Genomic DNA, 15272 nt, shown 5'->3' with positions numbered 1-15272 from the left:
CATTAGGTCTAATTATTTTGCTTAATCGGCTAGGTCAATCTCCTATCACACATGGTCATAATTTATTTATCGATTTTCAAGATGTACTGGAAGAATGGCTTCAATTCACCTCCCAATTTTTGCGAGAAGAGCTTAACGAATACTCAGATGAAGTGGAAAACTCATCTTCACACTTACCATTGTATGGTGATAAGCTAAAGTATGTCCAATCAAGAGGGGAAAAAAGAGAAGTAGAATCCATAAGCAAGGATCTAGCAATGTTGGCATCCAAAGCTGGAGTACCATTACTATCTAAAGACCAGCTAAGCTTGTTAAAAGTGTGTTACAAAAGAAGGATTTTGAGTGATCAACACGCATTGCTTATGCTACTCGCTTGGGATATGATCGTGGTCATCTCATAAGTGGAGTTGTAGCAAAAGCATACATATCAAGGCTACAAAAGGCTTATTTGAGCTTATGGGTAGGATAATGTTTGGTTTCATTAAACATTGAGTGACTATATAATCAGATTCCAACCTAACCCATACTAGTTGTTGCTGTAGGTCGAAGGAACCATTTCTGAGGTCTAAACGTGCAGTTTGAAGTATGAGATCTGCACAAATATCAAGACTTGTTGGGTGCAGAATGTTTAGAGCCATTTTGTACTAAAAGCCCATAAGATAGACTTAGGCTTTGGCTAAAACAATGTGCTTAGATGGGTTTAATTTTTGGATTGTACGAGCCAAATCTTTACATTATTGTATCAAGCAATCAAATGCCTCCAAACTTACTGTCATTTGATTATCTCTTTTGTCAATATTTGCAATTCGATTGCAAATGAAGATGTGTTTGTTTTTTATTGAAGATATTACCTTGTCAAGGTGTAAGGCTATGAATATTATAATTTAATTTGGATAGACTCAATTATCTCAACAGTGAAAATCTTTTATACATCATATTCAATAAATTTGATGAAATTTAGCATTGACAATATACTCCCTCTTTTATTTTTTTGGTTGAACTTCTGAGGTATTGGAGCGTTTGTCTATGAAGGTTTAAGACCATCCATATCATGGATGAATTTATGTTGTTGTTGGCACATAATATATTTATTTAAAATTTTGAATCATGTCCATTAACCATACATTTTGTTTTCAACAGGATATGTTGAAGCATATAGCTTTGATTTCAAGTGTACAGAAAACTTACTATTGAGGTGGCACCAATCATTGGTGACTCATGTACCTAGAAGCAAAAGAGTTCCACCACCCTAGATACAATAAGGAAACAAAGAAGAGTATTGATACTTGAACTCAATGGTGTTTTACTTAAGACCATTGAGATGCAACATGGTGATGTATGTCCAGACTGGGCCAAACATATGCATCTTGTGGAAGAGAATACAAGTGTTTGGCATTTGATTCGCAAAGATGCATTCACTTTCCTTGATTTTTGTATGCAATGGTTTCAGGTATGGATCTGGAGTACTAATAGACTACAAAGGACTCGACGCATTCTTGAGTTGTGCTTTCCTCGGCACCATCAAAAGTTTAAGGTCATAGCAGGGTAGGCAGCATGTCAAAAGACGGATCTTCTAATTGGATATCGATTTGTATACCACAAAAACTTGGATGTAGCATGGAGAATTTTTCATGACCTGGATGGAAATAACACGCTAATTTTTTATGATACCCTCTACAATGTGATGTGGAATATACCCGGAACCTACTTGATTTTTCCAAAGATGTGGAGTCAAAATATAGAGGAGCTTCAAAGTTTTTTGGAGACAACAATCAGCGCATGGTTACTTGGTTGGATTTATGCAAAGAACAAATGGGAGTGTACTTGCAACACTTTAGTAAATGAAGCAGCTTATGATAGAGAAACTTTGTATGTATTGGAGCAATACATGAGAAAATGCTATGTTTGAGATACAATTTGTACTCAATTATTATCTTAACAAAGTGTCTACGAAGGGTTTTTGTCTTCGGATGAATTGTAAACTTGAATGTAACAATCTCATTGAAATTTGATTGCTTCTGGTGTTTCTAAACACCACACTCTTTGGAGATCCCTCAATTCTAAGGTTCCTTTTCCAAGTGTTCTTTGGCATTATTATCCCATGTTTTTACTTCAATGTCTCTCAAATTTGAGCATATATATCATGATTTATAATCTTGATATAGTGTCTAAGATGGGTTTTTATCTGTGGATCAATCGTAAACTTAGCACATTGTATTGTCATTGAGATTTACTTTTTGTTTTTTTGTTTCTAACACCACACCCTTTAGAGATCTCTCATTTCTAAGGTTCCTTTTTAAGTGATATTGAAGCTTTAAGCCAACACCCTTCACAGTCAAAATGGCAGATGAGAGATGAGTCTAGTCGCTAGGTTTAATAAGGAAACTTGACCTAAGGTTAGCAAAAACCACCTTTGCCATGAGATAATTGTAGTATTGTGGCTAGCAACAGACACACAAGGAGCATACCCCCTTCTATTGGGCCGACCAAAATTTGTAAAAGAAAAGCAGAACTAGGAAAAAAATAGACTATCCTTTTGGAAGGGAAAGTAGACAAAAATTTGCCTGCAAGTCCAAGCCAGAGCCAAAATCGTGACATCAGCCCGATGGCAATTTGCCAAAGGCGTCTTTTTGATCGAAGGGTTGGATGATGACGAGGAAGAGGACTATCTATAAGTCAACCCCAACATTATCGGCTTGTTTAAAATTGACATCAAAGAAGTCAGGAAAAAGTAATCACCACTCAATCGAGAACCCCCACCGAAAACCAGCGATGGCAAGAACAAGCTTAGCACCCTGAAGTAGAGCAGCGAGCCAATGAACTCAACAGATGGGAAAAGAAAAAGTTAGAAATGGTCAAAGTAGTCACACCAATTGAGTAGGAAGCAATGCCAGACCATGGCATAATGAGCATACGAAGTTTGGACAAAGTCGTTCACCAAGGAGGAAACATTTGGGAAGGAGGAAGAACACTCGAATTAAGGTGGACACCCTGAAAGCCATCAATCTCGGCACTGACCAAGATCCCAAGAGAGTACATGTCAGTAACAGTAAGCTAGATGAGCCTTTCCAACAACCACTCAAGACATTGCTTTCACCGACTTCAAGAACATATTTGCATGGTTGTACATCGACATGTAGAGCCGCCTTGACGCCTCATTCGCTCAGCACACAATCAGTTTGACTGCCGATGCAAAACAAAGTTCCCAACTACACCATCAAGGTTAAATAAGAAATCAACAAGCTGCTCTAAGTTGGCTTCATTACACTTGTAGACAAAGCCACTTGGCTATCACCAATCGTCTCATCGTTCCAAACAAAAACAAGTTGCTGCTGCTGCGAAAGAAATTTCTTGAGATATTCTCTGAATGCATGGCTCATCATGCATTGGAAAGTTGCTATTGTATTAGTTAATCCAAATGGCATAAATCTTTAGGCAAATATGTCCCATTCAATAGCAAAAGCTGTCTTATGTTGGTCCTCTGGTTTAATAGTTAGCTACCTGGTTGTAGCCCGAGAATCCATCTAAGAAGCTGTATGCTTCTTTGCTTGCTATGCATTCCAACACATGGTCAGTAATTGGGAGAGGATAGTTATCTCGTATAGTTACAGCAGCGTTTACCATCTCAAGATTGACACATAAGACAAATTTAGGAATTTTGGGAATTGTTTGAGTCCCATTTCTTATAGGATTGGTTGGAAACTCGGTATTTTCGTGTAGTTTGAGCTAACATCTCTTTGTTGGTGCACTCTTTGTGCCATTAGATTATAGCTTAACACAACTATTTGGCGTATTTGTTTGTAGTTGTATAGATACATACGTCAATGTAACAATATTGGAAGGACAAGGAAAACATGACACTAAACTTAATTGAGATTATACAACACCTTTCATATGAAGAAGATAATGTTAAATACTATCTCCACTTTGAGACATTGAAGTAAAAACATGGGTGGGCTTTATTTAATTTTCCAAAAGAATTCTATGTCAAGTTGGTTGGTCGTTTTGCTTTGGATAGGACATTGACGCTAGAGCCATCACCGATTAGCACGTTGGGCCATTGGGTGACATTCAGTTCAACAGTCATGACTGGGACTTGATCATCGTAGAAGGGAGGCATGTTGGTCTACATCTGGTGGACATGTAGCGCATTGTTGACTACATTTCAACAATTACCATGAGGCCTAATCATCATAGAGGGGTGGCATGTCGGCTTGCATCTGGTGGACATTTAGTGGGTCATTGACTTTTGTGATTTTTGGCTTCTTGTGGCCTTTGGCTCAAATTTATTTGATGAGTGCTTCTTTGTAGTGTGGTACGAGCTTTAGGAGGTTGGCTATTGTCATTTTAGAGGTAGATCCTTCAGTTGCTTCCATAGGTTGGTGTCATCTTTGGCTTGCTTCTTCTGCCACTACTTGGTTTGGTTTTGTTGTCTGGTCATCGTGGTGTGCTGGCTTCTCCTCAAGCGGGTGATTTGATTGCTGCTTTAAAATTTGGCTCTTCTTCCTCTTCCTCATGAATTGCCGACAATGCTGATGGATTTGTGGGATTTTGGCCACCAATAGGGTTGGCTTTTTGGCAGTTGGCTTGTGCTTTCTATATCCTGTCGATGGCGATGTGGCTATGTAGGATATGCTGTGTTGCCCATTTGGCCATGTGGTGCATGGGATCTTGTCGATGGCGATGTGTTGCCCATTTGGCCATGTGGTGCTTTCTATATCCTGTTGTTGGAGGTGAATAAGCATGCCAATAGATCGGTTTGATGAGGTCCCTCTCAAGCTTAAGAAAGGGGAGGTGATAATAGCTACAAGCTACTACGGCCTGAGGGCGTCCAGACTGGCGATGTGGCTATGTAGGATATGCCATGTTGCCCATTCGGCCATGTGGTGGATGGGATCCATTACGGATTGGGTGACGGTGTTGATGTGGTGGTGTTGTTGCTTTGCCAGTTGTAGTGCTTCGATGAATTACAATATTGATTGCGAGGCTAAGCATATTATTGGGTGCCTAGTTTTTCTACTGGTTGCTTTGGGCTCGGACTTGTTGGCATATGCGATCGTGCTCTTGTTTGAGGGGGCAATTAGAAACAAGTGTGCCACATCTTCACAATAGTAGCATGCTTTATAATCATATTCTTTGTTTTGCTAGCTTTGTTGGCCGTTCTTTCTTGGGTTGCAATTGTAGTTATTGTTATTTTTGTTGCAGCAACCTTGGCTTTCCCCTTGCTCTCAATGATGCTAGGATATTTGTAGAAGCTTTGTTAATGATTTCATGTGATGTAAGTAGCTTTCATGCTGTTTAAGAAGAGGGTAGAGACCCGAAAGAGGCCGAAAGGGGTAGTAGGAAGCATTGCATTGCATTGAGGATCATAGACATAGCTCATAAGCATCATAGGATCGCGTCTTAGCATTGCGCATGCCCATTGGGTAGATGGTTGAGTGTGGTAGGTAGCATAGAGAGAGATTCCCCTTTCTCCCATGACCCATTCTTTGTGATTAGAGTGTATGTCCATCGCATACATGTATGTGGAAAGCCTCCGTGCCCTAACCGGGTCGGCTACATCTCTGGATTGACATATTTGTTGATTCCGATCTCGCTATATTGCGTACGTCACGGCCAAGGCCGTCGGGAAAGACCGGGAAACAACTGGCGCCGTTGCCGGGGATGCGAGTCACCTAAGTTAGGTTGGACCGCTAATTACTAGTATTTCGTTGCCGGGGATGCGAGTCACCTAAGTTAGGTTAGACCGCTAATTACTAGTCTTGAAATAGATTAAATTAGATCCGCCATTGTACATCTAGTGGTGTAAAATTTGCTTCAAAACCCTCTTAGAAAGGGGTGGGATTTGCGGTGGGAAGCCGTAGTTTCTCATGAGAGTTTAGGGAAGCTAGGGAGCTTGCCCTTGATTCCGGAGCATTAGGATAGGTAGCTCATATGCATGTGAACTTTGAGTGAAGTCGGTGCATGCTTGGATTTTTTTGGGACATGTCGGATGCGTAGGAGAGTGTAAGCTCTCTTGACATCCCAAACATTCACCAAAACAGCTCAAGGAGCATGTGTTTTTTGTGTTTTTTGTTTTGTTAGCATAGGTAGGATAGTTTAGGATCCCATTGAATCATTGGATGTCCAAAATCCACCAAAAAAGTCCAAAACACAAGCGAAACGCAAAGAGGTTGCATTTTACTAAAGTGCAATTTTAAGTGTGTTTTTGAGGTCCAAATAGGATTATTCTTGCATTATTGGGAAGCCCTAAGGCATAGGAACCACTAGTAGAAGCAGAACTTCAGATAGAAATTCTAGCACGATGCATTACTTTTCTACATCGCGATGTAGCAAATCTTGCAAAATCTGAAGGACTGACAACTCAGACCTGACACTTGGCAGCACTGACAAAGCATTAACTATGTACCCAGCAAACAGAATCTTGCCAGATTCACTACATCACGATGCACCTTATCAACTACATCGCGATGCAGCAAATCTGAAGAATCTCTCAGACTGAAGCGTTGACCTGACATCTGTAAAGCATTTAATGCTCATAAAACTGCTTGAATTTTCAAGGAAACAGACAAATTCACTACATTGCGATGCACCTCATCAGCTACATCGCGATGTAGCACTTTTAACTACATGGCGATGCACCTCATCAGCTACATCGCGATGCAGCAGATCTACTACATCGCGATGCACCTCTTCAGCTACATCGCGATGCAGCTCATCTGAAAGGAAATTTGCAGAGTTATTCATCTGTTGAAAGCCAAGAGCCACCAAGTGCACAAATAAGCCCAAATCACCTTCATAAGAGTCTTAAGGATAGGTTAAAAGGGAAAACACTTGTGTCTTCCTCATTGACTTAAACCCAGGCAGCACGTGGCTAGACCATCAGACTACCGTGGCACAAAGACCCAAGAGTATCATTCCTATAGCAACCAAGGGACCACCCTTAAGTTTCTTCTCTTCAAGAGACCCAAATTTTGTATATATACTGCACAATTGTTGCTATTTGGGGCAAAAGAGATTGTTTCGTATAGCAAAAGCAGCAAGAAGAGCCACTAAAAGGATTCTATCTGTGTGTAAATGTGCAGATAGAGGATTCTAAAGCCAAAGAATCGCAATCCTAAAAGCCAGGTAATTCTTTGTACTCGGCTTTTACGTTTATGATTTTAAGGTCAGGAAACCATTACAAATCGGGGAAAGAAACCCAAAGGGATAATGCAAGCTTAGCATCTACCGAGGAGAGTGTGAATTACCTCCCCTTGTTAGATCCTATAGAAGAGGAAATCCCTAATTACCAATCGGACACGAGCTCTAGCATGGCCTCAGAAGGAGCAGCCCCTATTACATCCAGCATCATGGCTAGTGCAGCTAGGAAAGGAACGGAGCTGAGCTACCGTATGACATTGGTGCTCAAATACGAAAACCAGTATGGAGCCAGCATCTATGAGGACCCCATGAGAAGGATGTGCGTTAGAGTGGAAGATGCCTCTACAGAAGTAGAGATGGAACCCCAAAAAGTGAATTATCAGGAGGACAGATATTTTAGCAGAAATGGTACTATGTACCTAGTAACTGAAACCCCTGATAGAGTTGACAAATTCGGACAACTCGTAGAGGTTAAACAACAAGGGAAAGATGTAGAAAGAATCCCGACTCTAGAAGGGAACTACACCCTTGAGAGAACTTGGAAGGATGTACACCATCCTACAGATGATGGACACATTGGTTTCTATTACCATCAAGATCCCAAACAAAAGTTCATTTATCACTACTTTGTGGTAAAAAGTCCAAAGATAGGAACAGTCACATCTGAGAAGACCCTTTATGGTTATTCGGACCAGACGACCCTGCACCAGACTACAGATCTGATTGTAGATGAGTATCAAAATCAATTTGAGCTCCTACTGATGTCTGACGCAGCACAATTCACTTATGAGGGAGATTCAATCCTAAACCACATACACAACCGTGAAGGGCCAAAGCTTTCACGAACAAACGGAGCTCCTGCAACCATACCGGATGAGAGAGCCAATAAGAGCGTCAGCTTGATCGATGGACTTATGGAAGGGATCGGATCATACGTTTCGACACCTACTCCTAAAGTAGTTGCCGAAACAGGACTTCCAATTGGTTCTAGATTTAACGGTGGATATGGGGTCAACATGGGACCAAAAGAGCCACAACAACAAACGCGAGCAGCCATTACTGCTCAGCCCACTTTGGCATCTAAATGGACCGCAAGGCCACAAGAGCCTTTGATTGATTTGAGCCCACCATTCCCAGCCAAATCATCAGAATTTGCGCGAAGAGCTAGACCCTCACAAGTCCAAAAGTGGGTAAAGAAGACGTATAATGGGAAAGGGAATCCACATGACGTATTCCTATGTACTTCTACTCTTTTAGCATAGCATAGTACATAATATAGAGAGGTAGAGAAGAGAAGAGCATTGCTTGGAGCATGAGTCTTGCATAGGATTTGCATTCCTTGTGCAAGAATATTTCGGCGGAGTTTAGCTTCCTCCTCTTTTGCACTAAATTTTATGAGTAGAGGAGGGCTCTTTTTATAGGCAATGCATGCAAGCACACCCCCTGCTTATGAGTGTGTGGGCTTCGAACATGTGTCCCACCCACGTGTGTGTCAGCTTTGGCCAAATGTCCCTCTCACATGTGTGTGTAGGCTTTGGCCATGTGTCCCTTCCCTTATCCTCTAGAAGAAATGATATGCTTAAATGCTATTGGCTAAAGGTTGGGGCTAGCCAATAGGAATGCATTAAGTGTTAGCCAAGTTGGCCTTCTAGATGCCACATGGGTTAGGGAGCTTAGGATGTGCCACATATGTGCAAGAGATGCCCTCAATTGCCACATACACAAACTCGAGTTTGCATGTATTTAGCAAGTAGATTAGGTGCACACACCACTTGTCCACTTGTCCACTTGCCCACCCTTCAACTTTTGCTTTGGGTGACCCTTTGAACTTTTGCCCGGACAACCTTTCCGGCCCCGGTTCTAGGTCACCGGCTAGGATTCATGCCCCGAGACTTTTCCCCATGAGTTCCCAGGTTGAGGTGCTTAAAATACATGCAAAACGAAACTTGCTATTTTTGGTCGAGATTTTGACCTAAGCCCGTAGAGCCCCTACCTGCCCAAATAGGCTAGGCCTTTGCCTGCCCATGGCACGTAGGACCCCTGGCCTTTCAGTCCTTGGCCAATATGGATTCTTTTAAGGGTCTTTTGCAAGTCCTTTTGGAGGCTGAATGAAGCCTTTACCCTTAGGGTTTAACCTTTACTCATATCTTTTTTCCCCTCGGATCCCCTTACCTTAGGACCGGGAATATGAGTACTAAACCCTAGCCTTGACTCGTGACTTTTGGCTCCCATTCTTTGAGCCCTATACGAGATCAAAAGCCTTTACCCATCTCATAGGTGTACCCGACTCCGGGACCCCCCTATGAGTATAAAAGCTACTTTAGGGTCTTCATTTCTTCTCATAACCATCTCCACCTTTGCCCCCGAACCTTTGGACTGGAGTTATGAGTTCCTAATTAACTTCCCCTTGTTCCTTTATTTTTCTCTCTTTCATAAATGGCCAATTTATGAAGGAAAAATACTTTTAGGATGTTGGAAATTAATTTTCATGACATTACCTCTCTCTTTAAGATCATAGTCGTCCTCGACTATGGCCTAAGAAAGATAAATCATGGTTAGTCCTTTAATCTTTTGGGTAGAGGATCCCTTTTTACCCGTTGACATCCTTCCACAACATGGGGTGACTAAATCCCATTGGGTGCCAGGGAGCCTAAGCTACCGCAGGCGCATCATCCTTTGCCCTTTAGACCTTCCAAATAGCATGGCAAGAGCTACTTGGTGCTTGGGAGACAAAGCTACCGCAAGCGTCTTATACATGCATGCACTTTTTAAACACAAGAAATCTTAGAGTCAACAAAGACAAAATTCTTTTTTTGTTTAACTTTTTGTAGAAACTTTTTACAAACCTGTTCCTACCTTTGGACATAGGCCATCGTAAGCATTTACAAGGTTTGGAAAGTCTTTGAGCTAGATGTCTTGCATCCACCTAGCATCTTCAAATGGGTAATTCTTAAATTTGATAAGATATCGTCTGATAATCTTACCACTTCTAAGAATCTTATCCTCATGCCTTAAGATGCTCTCAGGCTGCAGGATTTCTTCTTGGCCTTCAAACTCAGGAGGCTCTTCAATGATAGGCTCTTTTGGTGGTTCACCCTTAAAAGGTTTAAGTAGGCTTACATGGAATGCATTGTGTATAAGCCAACTTCTTGGTAACCTTAATTTATAAGCCGTCTCATTGATTTTCTTTTCCACTTGGAAGGGGCCATAGTACCTTTTTGCAAGCTTGGCATAGTACTTCTGGTGGCCCATTGGGCGTCCTTGCTTACCCTTCCCCGTTGAAAAATTCAAGCGGGCTTTTGGGAACTTGAGCAATACCCAATCTCCCTCCTTGAAGGCTAAGGCTCTTCTATGCTTGTCGGCAGCAGCCTTTTGCTTTTGCTGGGATATAGCTATAGCCCCCTTAATCTTTGCAAAAGATTCTTGGAGGTCGCGGCTATACTCATCCGCAGCAAAGACTTGCCCACTTTGCTTAACTATCAATGGGAGTTTGGGCCTTCCTTCGATTATCTCAAAGGGTGCCTTGCCTGTTGAGGTATGGACAGTGTTATTGTACGCATACTCAAGAAAAGGCAGATACTTCTCCCATTGATCCCTTTGATCTACTTCCGTTACATAGGCTTTTAGTAGATCTAGAATAGTTGAATTTGCTATCTCACTTTGGCCATCCGTTTGAGGGTGATAGGCCGAAGAGAAATTCAACTTTGTACCCAAATTCTCAAAGAGACCCTTCCAAAAGATACTGGTCATTCTAGGATCTCTATCGGATACAATAGACATTGGTAAGCCATGGTACTTAAAGACTTGTGAAATGAAGAGGGTAGCCATATGATGTGCTTTGATAGTCTTTTTAACCGGTATGAAGTGAGCTTGTTTACTAAACCGATCAACTATTGTCCATATACCCGTATTTCCATGGGAAGACTTGGGCAATCCAAAGATGAAATCCATGGATATGCTTTCCCAAGGAGCATTTGGTATAGGGAGTGGTTAGAGCAAACCTGGTTGCTTCCCCCTATCATACTTAGTCTTTTGACATACAATGCATTTGGCAACATAATCATGTATGTCTACCTTCATTGTTGGCCAATAGAAATACATTTCTACTCCTTTTTGAGTAGATTGAATCCCTCTATGCCCCGCATAAGGAGGAGCATGGGATTCATACATGACTTTTTCATGCAGGTTACGCGTAACGCATAGCCTATTTCCATAGAGAAGATAGCCATCTTGCACATTGAATGGCTCCTCTTTCTTCCCTAATGCAATGGCCGACATTATATCTTTGAAGTTTGGATCAATAGCATACTCATCTATCATAAGAGATAGATCATTGTGAGTTGCTATGGATACAACATTCACTTTTGGCCTATGTGAAAGTGCATCGGCCACTTGGTTGTGCTTACCAGGGATGTGGGCTATGTGAAAATTAAACTGGGATAAGAAGTTAGCCCATCGCATTTGCTTATCACTCAATTTAGTTTGCGTCATAAAGTACTTTAGACTTTGATGGTCCGTACGCAAAATAAATGGAGTGCCTAGGAGATAATGCTTCCAAGTATCTAGGGCATGTAGAATAGCTAAAAGCTCTTTTTCATAGATGCCTAGATTCGTTTCTTGGTCTTTTAATCTCCTACTCTCATATCCCACGGCATGCCCTTCTTGAAGCAACACAGCTGCAAGGCATTGCCCACATGCATCACAATGGACCTCAAAAGGCTTTGTGAGGTCAGGTAATATGAGCACGAGTTGAGAGATAAGCTTTTCCTTTAGCTTTTCGAAAGAGGTATGTTCTCTAGCGGTCCATATAAACTTAATGTTATTTTTAGTTAAGTCATGTAATGGGCCAGCTAGGGCTGAGAACTTTTCTATGAAGCGTCTATAATAGGCACACATGCCTATAAAGCTTCTCAGTTCATGTAGATTCTTAGGTATAGGCCAATCCTTTATGACCTCTAACTTTTTGGGATCCATGCGGATCCCATCTTTAGAGACAATATGGCCTAGGTAATGAATCTCTTTTAAGAAAAATTCACTCTTCTTTTGATTTATGAAAAGCTCATGCTCTCTCAAGACTTGGAATATTACCTTGAGATGTGCTTTGTGTTCCTCAAGGGTCTTGGAGTAGACAATGATGTCATCGAAGAAGACTCCCGTGAACCTTTGGTGAGGCCTGAATAGCTTCTCCATTAGCCGATTAAAAGTAGCTGGTGAATTAGTAAGGCCAAAAGGCATTACTACATATTCATAAAGACCAAACGTAGTGCAAAAGGCCGTTTTATGAATATCTTATGGTACAATCCTTATTTGATGATAACCACTTTTGAGATCTATTCTACTAAAGTAGGTAGATCCTTGAAGCTTGTCAAATAGATCCTCTATTCTTGGAACAGGGAATCTATTCTTTATGGTTATCTTATTCAAGGCTCTATAGTCCACACACATCCTATAGGTACCATCCTTCTTTTGTACCAATAGAACGGGTGAACAAAATGGAGAAGAGCTAGTTTTAACCATCCCATTCTCAACTAGCTCATTCACCTGCCTAATAATCTCCTCTTGTTGAGCTTGTGAAACTCTATAAGGAGGTTTATTAGGCGGTGAACTTCCAGGCACCAAGTCTATCGCATGATCATCTTCTCCTCTTTTTGGAGGTAACTCCATAGGAAGATCTTGCGTAAAGACATCTGAAAACTCACTTAGGAAACTAGATAACTCTAGCTCCTCTTTAGTTTCCCCTTTATCTACCCTAGGAACACATTCATTCTTTTGAGACTCTTTTACAAAAACCATGTAACAAGAAAGAGACTTCTTTATTACTTTACCAAAAGCTTGGGTTTTTACAAGAGGTATAGTGCTACCAGCACTATTAAGATCTAGGACCATTTCTTTTCCCCTATAGGTAAAGCATACCTTCCTTTGGGGGAACTTCATAGTGGCAGCTAGGCGGTCAAACCAAGGTGCCCCTATGATAGCATCCTCATGCTTGAGAGGTGAGATAAAGAAGTCCTCCTTGTCAACATAGCTTTGTACATGAAGGCGTAGCTTTCCTATGAGAGGAGTAACTGGTACTTCCTCTCCTTTGAAAGCTCCATCGGCCTTCATTGCTTCACCCATTTCAAAATCGCAAATACCCAACTTGTCAGCTCGGTGGAGATGAAGTTATGGGTAGAGCCAGGGTCAAATAGCATTAGAGCATCGTGCTCCCTTATCTTTCCCCATGCATAGGAAAGAGGCGAGCCTTTGCATTGGTCCCCCTCTTCTAGAGCCTCGACGGTGGCCGCTCTAGGAGGACCAGTGCGTTCCCTCCTTTTGGGACAAGCCCGAGAAACATGCCCTGGTTCACCGCACTTGAAGCACTTGTTGTCTTTGCGGTAACGCTCCATCTCCTCTTGGGAAAGTCGAGACTTCCCAAGATAGCCCTTTTCTTTTGGTTTGGGCTTTGTGTAGTTTTGAGCCTTGGAAGTGCTAGGCTTCCCTTTTGGCTCGTTGTGTTCTTTGACTTCCACCATCTTTGGGCCTTTCTTGCCTCCTCCTTGTTGGAAGTTGATTTTGGAGGCTACCATAGTGTGGTGGATGATTGCCGTAATGGATCGAGGCCGCTGTGAGTTGATGTACTCACTCATCTCCTCGGGGAGGTCCGTGCAAAATTGTTGCTTTTGCCCCGCGAAATCTATCCTTCTGCAGACAGTGGCTTTGAGATATAAGTCCCAAAACTTATCTACGTACTTGTGGATAGATTCATTGGAGTTCATCTTCAAGCTCCGCCATTCGGTGAGAACCTTGTCTTTGGCGTCGCTTGGGAGGACTTGCTTCATGATAGAAATCCTCATGGATTTCCAAATCTATCCTTCTGCAGACAGTGGCTTTGAGATATAAGTCCCAAAACTTATCTACGTACTTGTGGATAGATTCGTTGGAGTTCATCTTCAAGCTCCGCCATTCGGTGAGAACCTTGTCTTTGGCGTCGCTTGGGAGGACTTGCTTCATGATAGCAATCCTCATGGATTTCCAAGTCTTTGGGGCTTCCCCTCGGGCTCGTTGTATGGCCCACCATTGCGCCCTGGCCGACTTTTGCAAGTGCATAGCAACATGTCGGAGCTTTGAGGACTCTGAAAAGCCCTCATCTCCGAACGCCACGTCAAATTGTTGGATGAACGCCAGGACTTTGTCAATGGCCCCGAAAGTTCCGTCATAAGTGAGGAAGGTGACGCTCTTCCCCCCTTCTTTGAACTTTCGTAGCTTCCGGGACTGCTTCCATGAGGGATGGCTCCTTCTTTTGCCTTTTCCCCTCTTTCTCCTTGATGGAGGGTCGCTCCATTCCTCTCCAGAGGAAGAAGAAGATGAAGATGAAGAAGGTGAAGAAGTTGATGAGTGCCTTCTCCTCTTCCTCCTTCTTCTATGGCCATCTCCTCTCCTTGAGCCAGCATTAGGAGGTGGGCTAGGAGATCTCCTCCTTTTGGGAGGGCTTGTACTCCTCCTTTCTCGCCTTCTCCTTGGTGCCTTGTCGCTATCAGAGGTATGAGAAGCTTTCGTCCTCATCCCTCTCCTTAGATAGCTCATTGGACCTTGGCACTTCTCCTTCCATGGGTAAAGGGTTTCCTCTTTGTGAGGTTTCACCAGGAAACCTCATAGGAGCCCTTTCTCCATGGGTTAGCATTTGATGTTGGACTTCGGCTTGCAATGAAGGGTTGTTCATAGCTTGTTGCAGCCGTGTCACTAGATAATTGACAAGCCAGCATCCATCATTAGATGCATTATCATTATTGAGATTTATGGTGTCAATGTTAACCCTCTTTTCTTGCTTGTTTTCAGCCATGGTTGCTAGGTTCTTTCCTTTTTAAACCCCCTCACTTTTTCTTTTCTAGCTTAGATGTATCTATACCTAGGTTTAGAGCTTAGCTAATTGCAAAAGATAGAGAGGTGGGCTTAACAGTGCCAATTGGTAATGTTAAGATTCTAGAAATGGGATTGGTCATGGTGAAGGATATAGATTAAGCATAAGATTAAGGTGGATTAAACCACACTAAAAACTCCATAACTAGAGAGAGAGAGGGAGATTGCACACTCAACACTATTCCCTTGTATTGCATATCACAATGAACCATACAATGATATAGGCTCTCTAG

This window comes from Cibotium barometz, chromosome 53, assembly GCF_041138505.1.
Source record: "Cibotium barometz isolate CiBa-2024 chromosome 53, ASM4113850v1, whole genome shotgun sequence".
NCBI lineage: Eukaryota > Viridiplantae > Streptophyta > Polypodiopsida > Cyatheales > Cibotiaceae > Cibotium > Cibotium barometz.
This window is presented reverse-complemented; position numbering follows the sequence as displayed.